Raw genomic sequence first — 20,041 nt, 5'->3', positions numbered from 1 at the left:
TGGCTACCTCAGCATTCTGCATTGATACGCCATCCCATCTGGTTTGCGCTTAGTTGGACTATCAAAAGCATTCCAGGTGAAGCTGATTGAGAGGATGCCAAGAGTGTGCAAAGCTGTCATCAAGGCAAAGGGTGATTACTTAGAAGAATCTAAAATCTAAAATATATTTTGATTTGTTTAAAACTTTTTTGGTTACTACATGATTCTATATGTGTTATTTCATAGTTTTGATGTCTCCACTATTATTCTACAACGTAGAACATTTTAAAAATAAAGAAAAACCCTTGAATGAGTAGGTGTGTCCAAACTTTTGATTGGTACTGTATGCGTTATTATGTGCTCTGTGTTTGTGAGTGAGGAAATACTAGATCATGATTCATGTGTGTATGTTTTTACAGGCTGGAGCTGAAGCTACGTTGGGTGTGTAAGGGGTCTACTGAGTAGAAGCACAAAGGCAGAAGCATAAAGGTAAGACTGGGATGCTAATACATCACTCTGATTTTCAACAGGTCTAAAGAACATAAACAGCTTAATACAAATAAGTAGTGAATGTGTGATTGGGCACATGGTCATATTTGGTTCAGAGAGATAGGGAGAAAGAGGAGGGGAGAGACACTCCTGAAAACCACTGTGTGCTACCGTTTAGTTTTTTTGAGTGACCGGCTGCCTCCGTTTTTGATTCCCTCAGGTATGTGTGTGTCTGCCGTGTGTGGGCTCACGTGCGTGCGTTCCGTGTGTGCTTGCTCCTGTGTGTTCAGTCAAGTATGAAATTACTTTTTTAGTTACAATCTATTATAACTTTATTGACCGTTCCGTTGAACTAGTCTGAAATCAATCATTCTGAAAATCATTACCCTAAACATGTTCGGTTAAGCTGATTGATGGCTTATTTTAATGCATGCCATTTCATTCCACACTTACCGTATGATCAATCTCATTACTGAGCTCTGTATCTTTTGTTCTCCTTGCTAGCACACTCTAATAAAAAGCTTAGTTACTGTATGTTTGTAATATACGCACCAATAGATTTAATGACCCACTTAGCATCTGCCAACCTGTCAAAGCTTTTCCTAGCATTTGATGGTAATTGTGTCCATGTTAGTGTTTGTGCGTGTGTGGCTGTGTGCATATTATTATGCCTATAGGTGTGTATTTGTATACAGTATGTGCACATGCATGTGTGAGCCCGTGTGCCTGCCTGCAGGTGTGCTTGCTTTCGTGTGTGTGTGTGTGTGTGTGTGTGTGTGTGTGTGTGTGTGTGTGTGTGTGTGTGTGTGTGTGTGTGTGTGTGTGTGTGTGTGTGTGTGTCTGTGTGTGTGTGTGTGTGTGAACATGCCCTCTGGTGTCTATCCTCTAGTGTGCCCATTATCACTTTTACATCTGCATACTGTACAGATGTAGGACCTTCATTTGAGCCAGTTTGCTACAGCATGAATATAATCATGCAGCAACAGGAAATGTGAATTATTATATACGTTTGTAATTAATGGACATTTTTGTTGGGGTTGATACATTTTTTGTAAGGGAGTTTCTAAGTGGAAAAATCAAACGTCAGAAGCCTTTTTAAACAACACGTTTTAAAGGAATGTTCTCCTGCAACAGGGTGGTCAAATGAAGATCCTACATGTGTAGGATTGGTGATGGTTTGGTTCGTTAGCTCATTTCATTCACACATACTAATCATATATGGTAAAAGAGACAACAGAAGGTCATCATTTGCATTCTCTGGGCTTGAGTATCATCACAGCAGAGATTATTTAAACCAGATAAAGCGCTATTCAGCTGTGTTATCTCGCTATTCATGTGACGTGGGTTTGGAGTGTGTGTGTGATTGTGTGTGTGTGTGTGTGTGTGTGTGTGTGTTGAAGGAAATCTAATTTTTTTATCAAGAAACAGTCTTGAAAATATTAATCTTGTCTTTAGTGTCATAAACAGTCCTTGGTTCCTGCCTGTTTCTCGTAAAGATATGAGGGGGGACCGTCATGACCTTATCGTTAGGACCATCTGTCAGAACGCCGAGAATATGTTCTTTAAGTTAAGATAGGAGACGGTGCCAGACACATGCCGGAACCAACCCTATGAACTATGCCTATGTAACGTGTCTGTAACCAGTATATAAGGGAACTAATGGGACTGCCCCATTAGAGCTCCTGACAGACGTTCACTATGGTGCATCAAGTTTGTTGGAACCTCTCCAGTTAACTGATAATAAACAATTATTCATTTAAGACTGACTTTGAGTGTCCCTGTATAAGAATTTCCACAACAGTGTGTTGTATTGTGCACGTGCGCAGGTTCTGAAGGAGGGATTGCAGAAACTCAGCAACCGATTAATAACATAAGCAAACATCAGACAGGCAAATAAACACATTAACATCAACTTGTCATGGTTCCACCTCTCACCAGAGGGGGGACCATCCTAGAGACAATTATGACACTCAAGTGTGTTCTATTACTCATTATGATTTCCCCTTTAAAAGAGGTGTGTTTTTTGTATCTCTTTGCAGAAGCTTGAATATGTTTACCGCGTGCGGTCGTTTCCTGAGTGAGTTTTCGAGACACAGTGTTCTGTTGTGTTTTTAATTGTACTGTGATCCTGCGGCTACCGTTTTCGTTTGTCCTTAACCACCGATTCCTCGTTTGGTCTCTTCTCTGCACCTGGGTCCAACCTCACCACGTCACACAACTATGTTGAGTAATAGGCACTAGAACTGTCCTATTAAGACTGTGTCGGTGTACTGTGTACCAGTGGTACTTGGGGAAAAAAAGATTTCCTATGACCCATATGACAGATAGCCCTGCCATCTTTAGTAATTTCTGCTACAGTAGACTCTCTCCATCTCCCAGTCTAGACCACAGTAAGCTTTGTGTCCACTTCATTTCACCCTGCTTGCTGTGTAGAAATATTGACTGTTAGCTTTTTCTCCGTATTCCTCTTGCTAGGGGCTAATGAGGCGTTTTACCTGCCTGATGCCAGTGGCGCTCAGTGGCTTTCTGCTAGGATCAGTTAAGCGTTTAAGTCTTTGCAAGTTGTGTTTTCATTAGGAAGCTCAACATCAACTTCCATGTAGCATTTGGTCACTAGATTGGCTGTTGCTATTCTCTCAGGGTTTCCTAATTGTATTCCTAGATATCCTGTATACTGATTCCTTGAATCAGTATACAGTGCTACCAAAACCAACAATCTGTATAGAAAACCAACTGAAGCCATTGACAATGTGGTCTACCTCACAAAAATAATTGTAAGGGTAACACTTCCTCACTGGATGAGACAGAGCAGGAGAAACACAACAGTAGTATGAGACAGTAGTAGCTGTGCTGAGTTAGTTTAGCCACTCTGTCTCTCTCAGGACGATTAGGCTATATAGAAACGAATCCCTCTCTCCAATTCCTCAGAAAAATAAAGGAAAGAAAGCAAAACGAAAGCCGTGCAGCTCTCTCCAACCTGAGAGGAAGTTTTCTGGTCGGGGAGTTACCGTGGAAACGGAAAGGGAAGGTAACCAGAACCCCCTCCAGAGGGATTAGAGAGGGGATGGAGAGAGAGAGAGGAGAGAGAGAGAGAGAGAAAGACACAGACAGAGAAAAAATGAATGAATGAATGAATGAATGAATGAATGAAAGAAAGAAGGATATTTTACAGAAGGGATGAGGAAAGACAGATGAGATTGAGGAGGAAACAGAACAGAAGCAGAGAGAGTGAAAGAAAGGTCAATAAAACTGATAGCAGCATGTCAGATTGTCTTTGAGCCTTCTTGGGAGATCCTTCCTCTCTGATACCCATCACGGGACACATTACATTAGCCATGTTTCACCCCTGGTGTGTATTGAATAGAGGGAGATCGAGCATATAGAATGCACCTCCTTGTCCAAACAGCTAGGCTGCCCACAACGGCTGAAACAGAACAGTACCTAGCCAATTGCTTTGCCCTAGTTTTATCAGGCCCGCAATCTGGAGGCCACGCAATGCAAGCCTGTGTACGTGGTCGAGACTGCCAAATATCAGCGCTACCAGCTTGGACCTACACCCGAGGCAGTCCAAGGGTACCACGAGGGGCTGGTATTTAAGCAGCTTCTCGACAAAGGCCTGTTCCATGTTGCCGTCAAATGAGCAGCCCACTTCCAAAATGAGCACCTCTCCCTGGCCTCCCCCCACAACAACAATATCGTATTTGGCACACAGGAAAACACATCATCAACATCAAACCAGCTTGCCCTTACAAAATAATGTTTATGCATGTGTGCTGTTGGTGAAAATACATGTCAGCATGTCAGATTGCCTTTCAGGCCTCTTAGGAGATCCTTCCTCTCTGATACCCATCATGGAACACATTACATTAGCCATGTTTCACCCTTGGGTGTGTGTGTGTGTGTGTGTGTGTGTGTGTGTGTGTGTGTGTGTGTGTGTGTGTGTGTGTGTGTGTGTGTGTGTGTGTGTGTGCACGCACGCTCTGTGTGAGTGATTGAACTGACGGTAATTTGTCCTATGCTGTTTCTTCTGTTATTCTCTCTGTGATAAGCTGTACACCTCACACACACACACATACCGCTCCCTTAATAGCCACTGCCATCAAAAACAACACCCACTAAAGACTCTATGAATGCCTATAAACAAATCCCATAGCCAGTGAGTGGCAGTACTGCTGGCTGACTATAAAGGAAGGCACACATAGAGAGAGAGCGCGTGTGTACGTGTGTGTGTGTGTGTGTGTGTGTGTGTGTGTGTGTGTGTGTGTGTGTGTGTGTGTGTGTGTGTGTGTGTGTGTGTGTGTGTGTGTGTGTGTGTGTGTGTGTGTGTGTGTGTGTGTGATGGGGGAGTGTTGAGTTCAGCAGACACTGTGGAGGCAAGACAACAGATGTTTTTTATGAGGATGTTTCATTCTCTATTGGGATCTCATCTGACCTAGCTTCACTATATATACAAAAGTATGTGGACACCGGTCAACTAGAGCTGACCCGGTCAACTGTAAGTGCTGTTATTGGAAAGTGGAAACGTCTAGGAGCAACAACTCAGCCTCGAAGTGGTAGGCCACACAAGCTTACAGAAGGGACCACCGAGTGCTGAAGCACGTAGCGCATAGAAATTGTCTGTCCTCGGTTGTAACATTCACTACCGAGTTCCAAACTGCCTCTGTCCGCGCATTAACTGTTCGTTGGGAGCTTCATGAAATGGGTTTTCATGGCCGAGCAGCCTCACACAAGCCTAAGATCACCATGCGCAATGCCAAGCATCGGCTGGAGTGGTGTAAAGCTCGCCGCCTTTGGACTCTGGAGTAGTGGAAATGCGTTCTCATGAGTGATGAATCATGCTTCACCATATGGCAGTCCAACGGACGAATCTGGGTTTGGTGGATGCCAGGAGAATGCTACCCTGCCCCAATGAATAGTGACAACTGGAAATTTTGGTGGAGGAGGAATAATGGTCTGGGGCTGTTTTTCATGGTTCAGGCTAGGCCCCTTAGTTCCAGTGAAGGGAAATGTTCACCCTACAGCATACAATGACATTCTAGACGACATTGTGCTTCAAACTTTGTGGCAACAGTTTGGGGAAGGCTCTTTCCTGTTTCAACATGACAATTCCCCCGTGCAAAAAACGAGGTCCATACAGAAATGGTTTGTCGCGATCGGTGTGGAAGAACTTGACCGGCCTGCGCAAAGTCCTGACCTCAACCCCATCGAACACCTTTGGGATGAATTGGAACACCGACTGAGAACCAGGCCTAATCGCCCAACATCTGTGCCCGACCTCACTAATGCTGTTGTTGCTGAATGGAAGCAAGTCCCCCAGCAATGTTCCAACATCTAGTCGAAAGAATTCCCAGAAGAGTGTAGGCTGCTATATCAGCAAAAGGGGGGACCAACTCCATATTAATGCCTATGATTTTGGAATGAGATGTTCGATGAACAGGTGTCCACATACTATTGATCATGATCATGTAGTGCATCTTAAAGGACAATTTGGTTACTTTATAACCAGTTATTATGCTGCTAGAAAATATGCACTATTGTAAGATTTGATACACATTTTGATATTTTATCATTTTTATTAGTCATACTGCACAGTTCCTTGTTTTTGTCATTTTGAAGCATCTGTATTGCCATCGTCTATTACATACTACGAGTCCTAGGGTGCATTTCATCTCCCATGATGCAATGCTCCGCATAGTTAGCCTGCAGTTAGCTTACTTAGCTGGCTATCAAGCCCAGACTAAGCTTAGTTTAAATATAGTGCTTATTATGTCATAAATTATGAGTGCATTTCACAACAGTCCAAACAAAATGTAGGCCTGTTAGAACACAACATTTATAATGAAATTTACAGGCAAATTATTGCGGATTCCTAGCCTCTCAGCCTGTATCTTTGGTGCTAACGTTAGCAAAGCTAGCTAGCTAAGTACTGTAGCTAAACCTACTGCGTCTGAAATAAAGACAAATACAGCCTCAGCGACTGTCCATTCAACCGTCCAACAGCACTGGATGCCTATTGTAACTAATAAAAAGTATTACGTTTACAAGTAATTCAAAACAAAATGTAGGCTGTTTGGAAAGTGCACGAAGGCTGCTGGAGCTGCATCTTTGCTGTATTACATTAGTGGAAATGGAGATCGTTCTCAGGGCAGATCTGGCGGCTTCGTAGTATGTTAGGAGAAGTGGATGAACGCACTAATTGTAAGTCGCTCTGGATAAGAGCATCTGCTAAATGTCTAAAATGTAAAAAAATCTGTGTGTGTGCAGTCAGTGCATTGTAATCAACTTGCTCTGCAGCTTTGCTTGAAGGGTAATAGTACAAAGGAGAGAGTTTTGTCAAGAACATTTCTCCACCTGATGATGACAGTTAGCCAATATGTCATTTTTATTGAATTTGTGGAAGCATTTTTATTCCTGCTCATGTATTGGCTAGCTGTCTCTTGATCATTGCACTGCTCCAATCTTTTCACAATAAGCTATGCATTGTTTTGTGTGTGTGTGTGTGTGTACGTTCCTGCGTGTGTGTTTATGTCACGTCCTGACCAGCAGAGGGAGGTATTGTATTAGTTTTGGTCAGGACGTGGCAGGTTTTTTGTGGGTTATATGTTGTGTTGGTGATTAGGACTCCCGATTGAAGGCAGGTGTGTTGAGTTGCCTTTGATTGGGAGTCCTATATAGGTGTGTGTGTTTTTCTTTGGGGTTGTGGGTAGTTCTTCTTGCACTGCGTTTTTGTATGCCTGTAAGACTGTGCCTGTCGTGAGTATCATTTATTGTTTTGTTTTTCACTGTGGATGCTTTGCGTGTGTCTCATTAAAAGAAAATGAGTATCCACAACTCTGCTGCATTTTGGTCCTCTCTTCAACACCACGACATAACCTGTGACAGTTTACATGTCTACACATGTCTGTATAGAGTAGCTGGTGGATTGCTTTATTGTAGCATTTACTGGGATGACAGGACAGCTAAGGTGAACAGTTATTAGAGTGTGAGTGGCATACTCTTGTTCTGTAATAAAAAGTCTGCAACAATAACAGAGGATGAACCTGCTACAACTCCAATAACTATTCACTTCCTTAAGTTGGGGAGCAGCTCTCTCTCTCTATCAGTGCACGTATTCTTATCTGCTCCCACCCATTTCTCTACACTCAACATCTCCATTTAAACTCCGCTCCCTATCTCCAATCGATCACCTCCATATCTTTTCTCCATTTTCCACTACCATTATCCAATTTATCCTGTGTGTGAGATGGGACTTACTTGGGGTATAAAGATGCATCCCACTTCCCCTCTCAGTCCCTCTGCCCTTTCTATCCCCTGTCACTTTCCCTTTCTGCCCCCTCCTTTTCTCTACCCACTCCTTCTTCATCTGTCTCCTCTCTCTCTCTCTCCTCAGTTCCTCTCTGTCCCTCTCTCCTCAGTTCCTCTCTGTCCCTCTCTCCCTACTGTTTGTCCCTGTATGTCCAGTGTGGTCTTCTAGCGTCTGTGTGGAGTTTTATTGGATGTAGATTAAACGGGTGGAGCTGTAATGAGATGCCTCATTTACTGCAGGAGTATGAATCTCCATCTGCCTCCATCTGCCCGTGCTTTTCTGAGGACCAGCGCACACATACACATGCACTCATGCACACACAAACACTCACGGAGCAGGTGTGCATAGGGGGCTCCTTGTGGAGTCATTCTGATCGAGTCAGCTGCCTATATCTCTTTGTCTACACATGGAGTGAGAGAGGAAATGGAGAGGTAGAATGGAGGGAGTGTGTGAGGGAGGAGAGAGACAGAATAAGAGAATGAGAGGGGGGGGGGTAAAAGTGAGAAGAACGTTATTCATGTCAAACAGATAGTGTCCGAATACCCATACAAGCGTACTACATACAGTTGGAAGTTTACATACACCTTAGCCAAATGCATTTAAACTCAGTTTTCACAATTCGTGACGTTTAATCCAAGTAAAAATTCCCTGTTTTAGGGTTAGTTAGGATCACCACTTTATTTTAAGAAAGTGAAATTTCAGAATAATAGTAGAGAGAATGATTTATTTCAGGTTTTATTTCTTTCATCACATTCCCAGTGGGTCAGAAGTTTACATACACTCAGTTAGTATTTGGTAGCATTGCCTTTAAATTGTTTTGCAACAACTTTGGAAGTATGCTTGGGGTCATTGTTCATTTGGAAGACCCATTTGCGACGAAGATTTAACATCCTGACTGATGTCTTGAGATGTTGTTTCTATATATCCACATCATTTTTCTTCCTCATGATGCCATCTATTATGTGAAGTGCACCAGTCCCACCTGCAGCAAAGCACCTCCACAACACAATGCTGCCACCCCCGTGCTTCACGGTTGGGATGGTGTTCTTCGGCTGGCAAGCATCCCCCTTTTTCCTCCAAACATAATGATGGTCATTATGGCCAAACAGTTCTATTTTTGTTTCATCAGACCAGAGGACATTTCTCCAAAAAGTACAATCTTTGTACTTTTCCCCATGTGCAGTTGCAAACCGTAGTCTGGCTTTTTTATGGTGGTTTTGGAGCAGTGGCTTCTTCCTTGCTGAGCGGCCTTTCAGGTTATGTCGATATAGGACTGTGGATATAGATACTTTTGTACCTGTTTCCTCCAGCATCTTCACAAGGTCCTTTGCTGTTGTTCTGGGATTGATTTGCACTTTTCACACCAAAGTACATTCATCTCTAGGAGACAGAACGTGTCTCCTTCCTGAGCGATATGACGGCTACGTGGTCCCATGGTGTTTATACTTGCGTACTATTGTTTGTACAGATGAACGTGGTACCTTCAGGCGTTTGGAAATTGCTCCCAAGGTCTACAATTATTTTCTGAGGTCTTGGCTGATTTCTTTTGATTTTCCCATTATATCAAGCAAAGAGGCACTGAGTTTGAAGGTAGGCCTCGAAATAAATCCACAGGTACACCTCCAATTGACTCAAATGATGCCTATCAGAATCTTCTAAAGCCATGACATCATTTTCTGGAATTTTCCAAGCTTTTTAAAGGCACAGTCAACTTAGTGTATGTAAACTTCTGACCCACTGGAATTGTGATACAGTGACTTATTAGTGAAATAATCTGTCTGTAAACAATTGTTGGAAAAATGACTTGTGTCATGCACAAAGTAGATGTCCTAACCGACTTGCCAAAACTATAGTTTGTTAACAAGAAATTTGTGGAGTTGTTGAAAAATGAGTTTTAATGACTCCAACTTAAGTGTATGTAAACTTCCAACTTCAACTGTGCTTAAACTGCATATACTGAATGCACTCATCGGCACGTACTGTTCAGTAAAAACTATGCAGTATGCTACGGCCGCAACGCAGTAATGGCTCCTGACTGGCTGAGTAGGTGGGGCGGGCCGTGTGTGGGTGGATTTTTCCAAATTCAACAGACATGCATTTCATTAACCAGTCTGATGGTAGCTCATTTCATACTATTAAACTTCATTTTTTTCGCATACTCAAATGGCCTACTATTTAGGACGCAAGTATGGGTATATAGACACGGACAAAATCTATAGTACTAGATTTTACCCCAAAGTCAGGTGACCCCAACCCCCCCCCCCCCTTTTCCAATCCCTCCACTTCACCCCGTGCCACTTTTGCTGAATGTGTTGCGATGGGATGATTAGGCCCCCCTCCCCCATGTCATGGTGGGGTTGGCTTAGTTGACACATACCCCCTCTGACTGCTCTCCTCCTCTGCTTCTCTTTGTCTCATTTTTCTCTCTGTTAACAGCATCGCAGGTTCCTTCACACTCCTGGGTGCCAGTATGTGATACATTGTAGATGTGTGTGTCTGGCGTGTGACGTGTGTGTCTGGCATGTGTGAGAAAGAGCTCTTTGAGCTGGAGAGCCTGTCTTAAAAGTGTCGAGAACACGCACGCACGCACACACACGCACACCCACACCAGTGTTAAAGATGGCCATTAGAAGAGCCACTGTGCCACCTGGAGACTCATCAAATATTGACCATCCGTCTGGAACTGCGGCTCTAACGGAACACACACTTCTCTCACTCACACACACACACACACACACACACACACTCACGCAAACACACATTCATACACACACACACACCAGTCGAGTGTAGCGGAGGGCACCATGATAAGGGCAGCAGAGCAGCAGGGAGTCGGACCATTGAACACCGCTCACGGGCTTCTGGGAATCTCGTCTCAGAGAGAGGGAGACACTGAGAAAGAAATAGAGAGAGGTAGAAAGAGAGAGGAAAAGAGAAAGTGATACAGGGATGGGCATTTCTAGAGTCCTCCAGCTGTCCCGGAGGCATCCAGTCACTCTCCGGCGCCTCCCTCTTGACCCGCGTGGGCGATCAGTAGCCCTCTGGAACAGACTCACAGCATGATCATATACCGTGTTTACAGTAAGGAATAGGATAGATAGATAAACAAAACTAGATAGATAAACAAAACAAACCCTAATTTTGTTTATCTGGTCATGGAATATATACACTGAGTGTACCAAACATTAGGAACACCTTCCTAATATTGAGTTGCACCCCCCTCCTCTCCCCCTTTTGGCCCTCAGAACAGCCTCAATTTGTCGTGGCATGGACTCTACAGACACACGCAGTATACACACACGTACACACAGATTTTGTGTCGTAGATATGTGGCAGTAGTGTAGTGGCCTGAGGGCTCACACTTCATTTGTTCTGAAATCTGTTGTGTAATGTCATGTTTTTAATTGTATATAACTGCCTTCATTTTGGTCGGTCTATGTCATGGAAAGAGTAGGTGTTTTTAATGTTTTGTATACTCAGTGTGTATTTGAAAGGCTTAAGGTTGTTGGTCATAGAAACAAAAGGTTTGCACGCACACAGATGCCTACTGTACACACATACACACACACACCAGTGGAGGCTGCTGAGGGGAGGATGGCTCATAATAATGTCTGGAACAGAGCAAATGGAATGGTTTTAAACACATGGAAACTATGTGTTTGATGTTGTTGATACCTTTCCACTTATTCTGCTCCAGCCATTACCACGTGCCCGTCCTCCCCAAATAAGGTGCCACCAACCTCCTGTGACACACACGCACACACACACGCACGCACGAACGCACGCACACACACACACACACACACACACACACACACACACACACACACACACCTGCCCTGCTGTCCAGAGTCCCGGCTCTCTGTGACTGTACAGCCATGACAGTGCCATGTGGTCTATTAGCATTTGCACTCATATTTGCTTATCACGCCTCACCGTGAGTGTGTTTGCACGTCCATGTGTGTGTTTTAGTGTTTGTGTGTTTTTAGTGTGTGTCTGCGTGTATACGTGTGTTTCTGAAAAGGTGAGGGGACAGATTTTGCCGTTTAGAGGAGCAGAAGTTTAAGTGTCAGAGCACAAAGTGTCTTTGTATCTGTGCTGTTCTTGAGTGGACCTTCTCTCTGAATTACTTGTGATAGTGTGACTGTGTTTTGCTCTCTCTACAAACGCAGCCTAAAGGCTAAGCAATGTTTTTTTATATACGGAAAGACTTGTTACATCCCATTCTGTCTGCTTTCTGTTGCTGCAGTGTTTGTCTGAGACATACGCGGATGCAGACACACATGCAGATGCACGGCACAAACAGAGGGAGAGAGAGAACGGTTGTCTGCTATTTTTGATGTGGTTTTCTGTCACATAGCATTAGTAAGTTATATCAATGTTTGAAGTATTTGTCACATGCGCAAGTGTAGGGAAATGCTTAACTTGCAAGCCCTACCCAACAGTGCATTATTTAATATAAAAATAGTATAACTAAAAACATTTTTTTTTAAAACACAAAGAATATTTAGAAGAATGTAAGCTGTCAGTACCAGTACCAAATATACAATGTGCAAAGATACTGGAGTATTTGCGGTATGTTTGTACATGTAAGCATGTACTGTATTAGGAGAAAGTAACTGGTTAATATTAATAGTATGGCAGCCGGGTGGGTGGGTGTGTCCGTGGTGGTGTGTCCGTGGTGGTGTGTGCGTGCGTGCGTGCGTGCGTGCGCAAGAGTGTCAGTGTCGGTGTTATAGGCGATCATACAGTACATGTAAAGAGGGCTGAAAAGTGACTGGTATCAGGAATATATAAATACTTATGGTCATATACTAGTGGTATTATATACATGTAAACAGGAGTGATAGTGACCAGTACCAGGATGAATAGATTGATACTGATGGAGAGGTTGAAAATGTCAATGAAGACACCTGCCGGCTGGTCTGTCTGTGTGCGCGTCTGTGTGTGCTTCCATGTGCAAGTGTGAGTGTTGAAGCATGTGTGTGCATCTGTTTGAGTTAGTGAGTGTTTAGTGTGATTACTCCTAAGTGTTAACCTGGGCCAATGTCTCTGTCGTCACACTGTCTGAGGGAGAGGGAGGGGCTGGGACTGTGTGTATTTCAGTGTGTGTGGCAGGTCAGAGAGATACACCTCTCTCCTATTGGCTGATACCCGAGAGGGTGTGTTTCAGGGCTGGGCCAGTGCTTGTGGGGAGGGGCCGTGAGTTCAGTCTTTCTCTTGCAGTGTGCTCAGTCAAGAGCGGAGTGTGTGAGTGTACACACAAAAGAGAAAGAACAGACGATAGAAATAGAGAGCGGTTCTATTCGGGTTTATTTGTCTCCTCCAGACACCCAGGACTCCCCTGGCTCTCTCTCTACCCCGGCAGGGTGCTTGCTGATGGTGTAACACTAGATCAGCTCAGCCTCCCTCCTTTGGGAACTCTGGAGCTCCCTCTCTCACCTTCAGCGTTTGCTCTCCACCGACTGTCTGACTTTCTTTATTTGGAGTGTGTGAGAGTGTGTTTTACTCGGCAGGATTAGGCAGTCTGTATGCACTCTGGTACAAGCTGGTACGGTGGAGGGCGTTTCGTTCGTGAGTGTGTTGTTCGCCTCTCGCTCCGTGAGCCACACTTGAGTCTCTCATACACCCTTCGGATCTAACGGAACACGCACCTACTATTCCCAAGGATTTGGGATATGTGTATAAAGGTTTAGCCTCCTCTGCATTGTGGATACAGAGAGGACTACACATTACAACTTCACTGAGCAGGTGAGAGAGACGTACCACTTATTTCACTGGCTATCCACATGGACTGAGGTAGGTGCTTACGTGTGTCAGCTTGCAAATCTGTTCATATTGAGTTGCATACACTAGAGTCCTGTTCAGAGGAAGCAGAGCTTGTGTTCGGCTTTCTGCAGTAAACCCTAAACTGAACTGAATGTGTTGACTAGTATTTTCTGCTTGGATGTTTGTCTGTGTGGTTTGTGGGCAGATTCCATGTTTTGGTGCTTTTGTGATTGTGTAGGTCAGTGTGCTTTTTGATAGTTTGTGTGTGTGTGGTCAGGTCCATGTGACTGGTCTGTGGGCTATAGCCAAGGAAAGGTTAGAGATAAATTAACCACATTCTTCTCTGCTGAGCCACAGAATATGGAGACATCCCCCTTACTATCCCCTTATACCCCAGTCTGTACCCCTCCCCCCCTGTCCTGCCCCCTCACCAGCTATCACATCCGCACCCTCCCCTCAGGCACCCTGCTTGCATCACCCCCCCACCCATTAAGGCCCCATTCCCACATCCCCATCCAGCTCCTGTACACCCACCCCCCCCCCACACACACAACCTTTATTGCTTCCCCATCCTCCCCTACACACACAAACACACACACAATCGCTGTCTACCCCTGGGGTCTCGCTCCAACAGCTGTTACATCCTCTACACTTTAAACACTCCGCTGGTCACAGTTTCAGGAATTGTTAAAAAAAAATCCCAACATTCACTTAATACTGAACCTTACAAATAGCTGTGTTGGGTGATTTGGAAAGCCATAGTCAGTCCATAAATAATATAATACTGGTAGGAAAGGTTTTCATCTTTAGCTCACAATCTGTAGATACTATATGATTAGAAAGGTTCAAAATGTATGTAAAACATCACGGCACAATTGAAAAAGAAATGGCACATGGAAACCAAACGAGGGTGGTCTATGCTGATAGGTGGGATGGGCTGAGAGTGGCTGAGGGTTGGGATTAAAGAGCTTATGCTTGGTAATGTATTATTGTTATGTGATTGCTTTATGTAAAAGTACCATGTATGTAAAATGTATATATAAAATGTATGTATACGTAGCAGAAAAGCTGTATTAAAATAATAAAAACATATATATATATATATATATAATTATATTTTAAAAAATGAAACACTCGGCTGCTCCTCTTTCCTCCCTCCACTTCTCCTCTACCCTTCCTTTCATCCCTCCCTCACTAGTCTCCTCCTCCACGTCTTCTCTCCCTTGCTCCTCTCCTCCCTTCTTTCATTCCTCATCTCCCCTGCTGCCGTGTACCGTCAACCACTCTATTGGCTACCTCTGCAACGAGCTCCTGTAAAACAGTAACCAGTTTGTGTGTTATATGCCTTAGACCTTGTATCCTCTGGAGGAATGCTGTATTACTCTTCCTGGGTCCTTTACCCAGGGAGAGAAATCTCTCTCTCTCTCTCTCTCTCTCTCTCTCTCAAAATTCAATAAACAAGGGAAACATTAGTTAACATTACACCCATGTTTTATTTTTTAGGAATATAGAAATGTAAAATGTAATTTTTGGCTATGTACAGTCTTGTAAAATTTGACACATTTTATTTTATTCTAAAATGTATTAAATAAATAAAAAATCATCAGCAATCTACACTCAATTTTAGCAAATGTATTAAAAAATAAAACCGAGAAATACCTTATTAAGGGAAGGCAGGTAGCCTAGTATTTAGAGCGTTGCTCCAGTAACCGAAAGGTTGCTGGATCAAATCCCCGAGCTGACAAGGTAAAAATCTGCCATTCTGCCCCTGAGCAAGGCAGTTAATACAATCCACTGTTCCCCGGGCTCTGAAGATGTGGATGTCGATTAAGGCAGCCCCCCACACCTCTCTGATTCAGTTGGGTTAAATGCGGAAGACGCATTTTAGTTGAAAGCATTCAGTTGTATATACACAAGTATTCAGACCCTTTGCTATGAGACTCCAAATTGAGCTCAGGTGCATCCTGTTTCCATTGATCATCCTTGAGATGTTTCTACAACTTGATTGGAGTCCACCTGTGGTAAATTCAATTGATTGGACATGATTTGGAAATGCACACACCTGTCTATATAAGGTCCCACAGTTGACAGTGCATGTCAGAGCAAAAACCAAGCCATGAGGTCAATGGAATTGTCTGTAGAGCTCCGAGACAGGATTGTGTCGAGGCACAGATCTGAGGAAGGGTACCAAACATGTTTTGCAGCATTTAAGGTCCCCAAGAACACAGTGGCTTTTCTTAAATGGAAGAAGTTTGGAACCAACGAGACTCTTCCTAGAGCGGCTGCCCGGCCAAACTGAGCAATCGGGGGAGAAGGGCCTTGGTCAGGGAGGTGACCAAGAATCCGATGGTCACTCTGACAGAGCTCCAGAGTTCCTCTATGGAGATGGGAGAACCTTCCAGAAGTACAACCATCTCTGCAGCACTCCACAATTCAGGCCTTTATGGTAGAGTGGGAGGATGGAAGCCACTCCTCAGTAAAGGGAACATGACAGCCCGCTTGGAGTTTGCCAAAATGCAACTGAAGACTCTCAGACCATGAGAAACAAGATTCTCTGGTCTGAGGAAATCAAGATTGAACTCTTTGGCCTGAATGCCAAGCATCACGTCTGGAGGAAACCTGGCACCATCCCTACGGTGAAACATGTTGGTGGCAACGTCATGCTGTGGGGATGTTTTTCAAGGGCAGGGTCTTGGAGACTTGTCGGGTTCGAGGGAAAGATGAACGGAGCAAAGTACAGAGAGATCCTTGATGAAAAGCTGCTCCAGAGCGCTCAGGATCTCAGACTGGGGCAAAGGTTCAAATTCCAACAGGACAACGACCCTAAGCACACAGCCAAGACAACGCATGAGTGGCTTCGGGACAAGTCCCCCTCAGGAGACTGAAAATATTTGGCATGGGTCCTCAGATCCTCAAAAGACTTTACAGCTGCACCATCGAGAGCATCCTGATGGGTTGCATCACTGCCTGGTATGGCAACTGCTCGGCCCCCGACCGCAAGGCATTACAGAGGGTAGTGCGTACGGCCCAGTACATCACCGGGGTCAAGCTTCCTGCCATCCAGGACTTCTATACCAGATGGTGTCAGAGGAAGGCCCCAGCCAACTTAGTCATAGACTGTTCTCTCTGCTACCGTACGGCAAGCAGTACCGGAGCGCCAAGTCTAGGTCCAAGAGGCTTCTAAACAGCTTCGACCCCAAAGTATTTTCTTAAAACCTTATTGTTGGTTAAGGGCTTGTAAGTAAACATTTCACTGTTGTATTCGGGGCATGTGACAAATAAAATTTGATTTGATTTGAATGTCCTTGAGTGGCCCAGCCAGAGCTCAGACTTGAACCCAATTGAATATCTCTGGAGAGACCTGAAAATAGCTGTGCAGCAACGCTCCCCATCCAACCTGACATAGTTTGAGAGGATCTGCAGAGAAGAATGGCAGAAACTCCCCAAATACACGTGTGTGAAGCTTGTAGCTTCATACCCAAGAAGACTGGACGCTGTAATCACTGCCAAAGTTGCTTCAACAAAGTACCAGTAAAGGATCTGAATACTTTTTCAGTTTTTTATTTGTAATACATTTGCAGAAAATTCTAAAAACCTGTTTTTGCTTTGTCATTATGGGGTATTGTGTGTAGATTGATGAGGGGAAAAAAATTATTTCATGAATTTTAGAATAGCACTGTAACACAATGTAGAAAAGGTCTGAATACTTTCCGAAGGCACTGTAGTTGAAGTATGAAAGGGAAAATAAATAAATAGTTGTATTTACAATTTTTGTGCTCCATAGGTTACCCTTTTCTCATGGCAATGGGCCACAAATATTGCTGCTGTGATTGCACCCTGTGGTATTTCTCCTAACAAATATGGGAGTTTATCAATGTTTGATTTGTTTCAAATTCTTTGTGGGTCTGTGTGATCTGTGGGAAATATATGTCTCTAATGTGGTCATACATTTGGCAGGAGGTTAGGAAGTATACCTCAGTTTCCACCTCATTTTGTGGGCAGACCTGGCTCTATGGTGGCCTCTCTGGATAGCAAGGCTATGCTCACTGAGTTTGTACATAGACAAGGATTTTCTTAATTTGAGGTCAGTCACATTGGTCACGTATTCTGCCATTGTGTACTCTCTGTTTAGGGCCAGATAGCACTCACATTTGCTCAGTTTTTGGGTTGATTCTTTCCAGTGTGTCAAATATTTCTCTTTTTGCTTTCTCATAATTTGGTTGGGTCTAAATGTGTTTCTGTTCTGGGGCTCTGTTTGTGAACAGAGCCCCAGAACCAGGTGGCTGAGGAGACTCTTCTCTAGGTTAATCTCTCTGTAGGTGAAGGCTTTGTGATGGAATGTGTGGGCATCACTTCCTTTTAGGTGGTTGTAGAATTGAACAGGTCTTTTCTGGATTTTGATAGTTAGCGGATATAGTCCTAATTCTACTCTGAATACATTGTTTGGTGTTTTGCATTGTACACAAAGTATATTTTTGCAGAATTCTGCATTTAGAGTCTCAGTTGGGTATTTTTCCCATCTATTGAATTCTTGGTTGGTGAGTGGACCCCATACCTCACAACCTGTCATGGCTGTCGGAAGGATGTCAGGGCGAGTGCGAGGAGGAGGCACAGGACGTACTGGGCTCCTGAGGCGCACCGGAAGTCTGGAGCTTAGGGCTGGCACACCCCATCCTGGCTGGATAGTTGTTTGAGCCCAGCAAGGGTGGAGTGCTGGCACAGGACAAACTGGGCTGTGCTGGTGAACGGGGGGTACCGTGCGTAGAGCAGGCGCAGGATAACCTGGGCCGAAGAGACGCACTGGAGACCAGATACGCTGAGCCGGCGCACTTCTTCCTGGCTGACGGCCAACTCTAGCACGGCAACGGTGAGGAGCTTGCACCGAGCGCACCGGGCTGTGAGTACGCACTGGCGACACAGTGCGCATCACCGCATAACACGGTGCTTGCTCAGTCACTCGCTCCCCACGGTAAGCACGGGGAGTTGGCTCAGGTCTTAAAACCGCCTTAGCCAATCTGTTCGTGTACCCCTCCCCCCCAATTTTTTTTTGTGTGCTGCCTCTCATCCTTCCTTCGTTGGGCTAGCTCCTCGTAATGTCGCCGTTCCTCCCTCACTGTCTCCACCTGCTTCCATGGCAGGGTCTTGTCCCCTGCCATTACCTCCTCCCATGTCCAGGACGTCCTCCATTCACTCCTCTCCCTGGCCCAGTATCCCTGCTCCTCCTGGGCACGCTGCTTGGTCCTTTTTTGGTGGGTGATTCTGTCACGGCTGTCGGAAGGACCGGACCAAAATGCAGCGTGTTCGTAGTTCCACATATTTATTTAGACTGTGAAACTTAATGCAATACAAAAATAAACTGAAGGACAAAACAACAAACCGTGACGCAGGAGAAACAAACACTACTCACAAAATATAATCACCCACAAAAACAGGTGGGACAAACAACTTAAATATGACCTCCAATTAGAGACAATGACAACCGGCTGCCTCTAATTGAAGGTCATGCCAAACAAAAACCAATATAGAAATACAAAACTAGAAACTGAACATAGAAATACAAAAACAGACAAACACTCCCTGTCACACGCTGTGACCTACTCTACCATAGAAAATAACAACTTACTATAGTCAGGACGTGACACAACCATAGAGGGCAATGGGTTCGATAACTGATTGAAGTATTTTTTACTATCTCGCTCTCTCTCTGTGTGTGTGGGCTGATGTTTGTAAGGCTGATAAAAGTTTTCTGACACGTTTCCCCTGCGTGTGTTCAGCATGAGCTCCTTACGTGCCTAACTCCATACCACTGCTTTAGCTGGTCATGCCCATTCATTCTGTAGCAGGGGGTGGCTGTAGTCGAAACCCTGTGCCAAAATGAGTCATGAATCATTGCACTTCAGATGTGTGTTTGGTTTGCCCAACAGCTAGATGTGTGTCCTGGATGGATGGTGTTAACACCTGGTACACGATCAGGAGGCAGACGTTGTGGAACGTTGCAGATAGACATGTCACGAATAGAACTGTATCCACTGTATATTATGTTCACTCTACCTATTTGTATATAATGTATGTAAACTTTGTATAAACTCCTCTGTATGTATTATGTGTCTAAATGTTGTTTATCAGTAGCAGCACCATATTACCAAGTAAAATTCTGAGTATGTTTAAATGTACTTGTTGAATAAAGGTGATCCTGATTTTGGCACGATTCCTAATCCTACATGTCAAGAGAGGCGTGTTTGTTCTACATAACGTATTTCTATCCCCCTGCTCCCAGTCTGCCCTGATTGAATTCTAGCGTCAGTCTTTTGCTTTAGCTACGCAACTCTGTACCCCCATGGGTTTTCCCAGTCCATTCCCCATATATCCTCCGGTGCCTAGCGCAATATGTTAATGTGACGCTCAATTAAGACCCACTGATGCGTAGCATAGCTGCCACCATGAAGGAGCTTATCAGCCCGCGTTAACGGTTGCAGCCTATTGGTGATGTGTGTGCAT

General features: G+C 44.3%; 1 protein-coding gene across 3 annotated transcripts in view; it reads left to right on the top strand.

Annotated features, from left to right (window-relative positions):
- LOC115167589 (LARGE xylosyl- and glucuronyltransferase 2) overlaps nucleotides 1-20,041 on the top strand; it is a 238,894-nt gene that overhangs the window by 128,281 nt on the left and 90,572 nt on the right. For 2 of the 3 annotated variants that reach the window (XM_029722163.1, XM_029722161.1), the window contains exon 2: nucleotides 399-468. The gene's annotated coding sequence lies outside the window, so the exon portion shown is untranslated. Of the gene's footprint in view, nucleotides 1-398; nucleotides 469-13,016; nucleotides 13,526-20,041 lie in introns of those variants that run through there. The other variant, XM_029722162.1, reaches the window with a different exon arrangement.

This window comes from Salmo trutta, chromosome 29 (genome assembly GCF_901001165.1).
Source record: "Salmo trutta chromosome 29, fSalTru1.1, whole genome shotgun sequence".
NCBI classification, from domain to species: domain Eukaryota; kingdom Metazoa; phylum Chordata; class Actinopteri; order Salmoniformes; family Salmonidae; genus Salmo; species Salmo trutta.
Note: the sequence above shows the minus strand (reverse complement) of the source record. Positions and strands in the feature narration are given on the sequence as shown.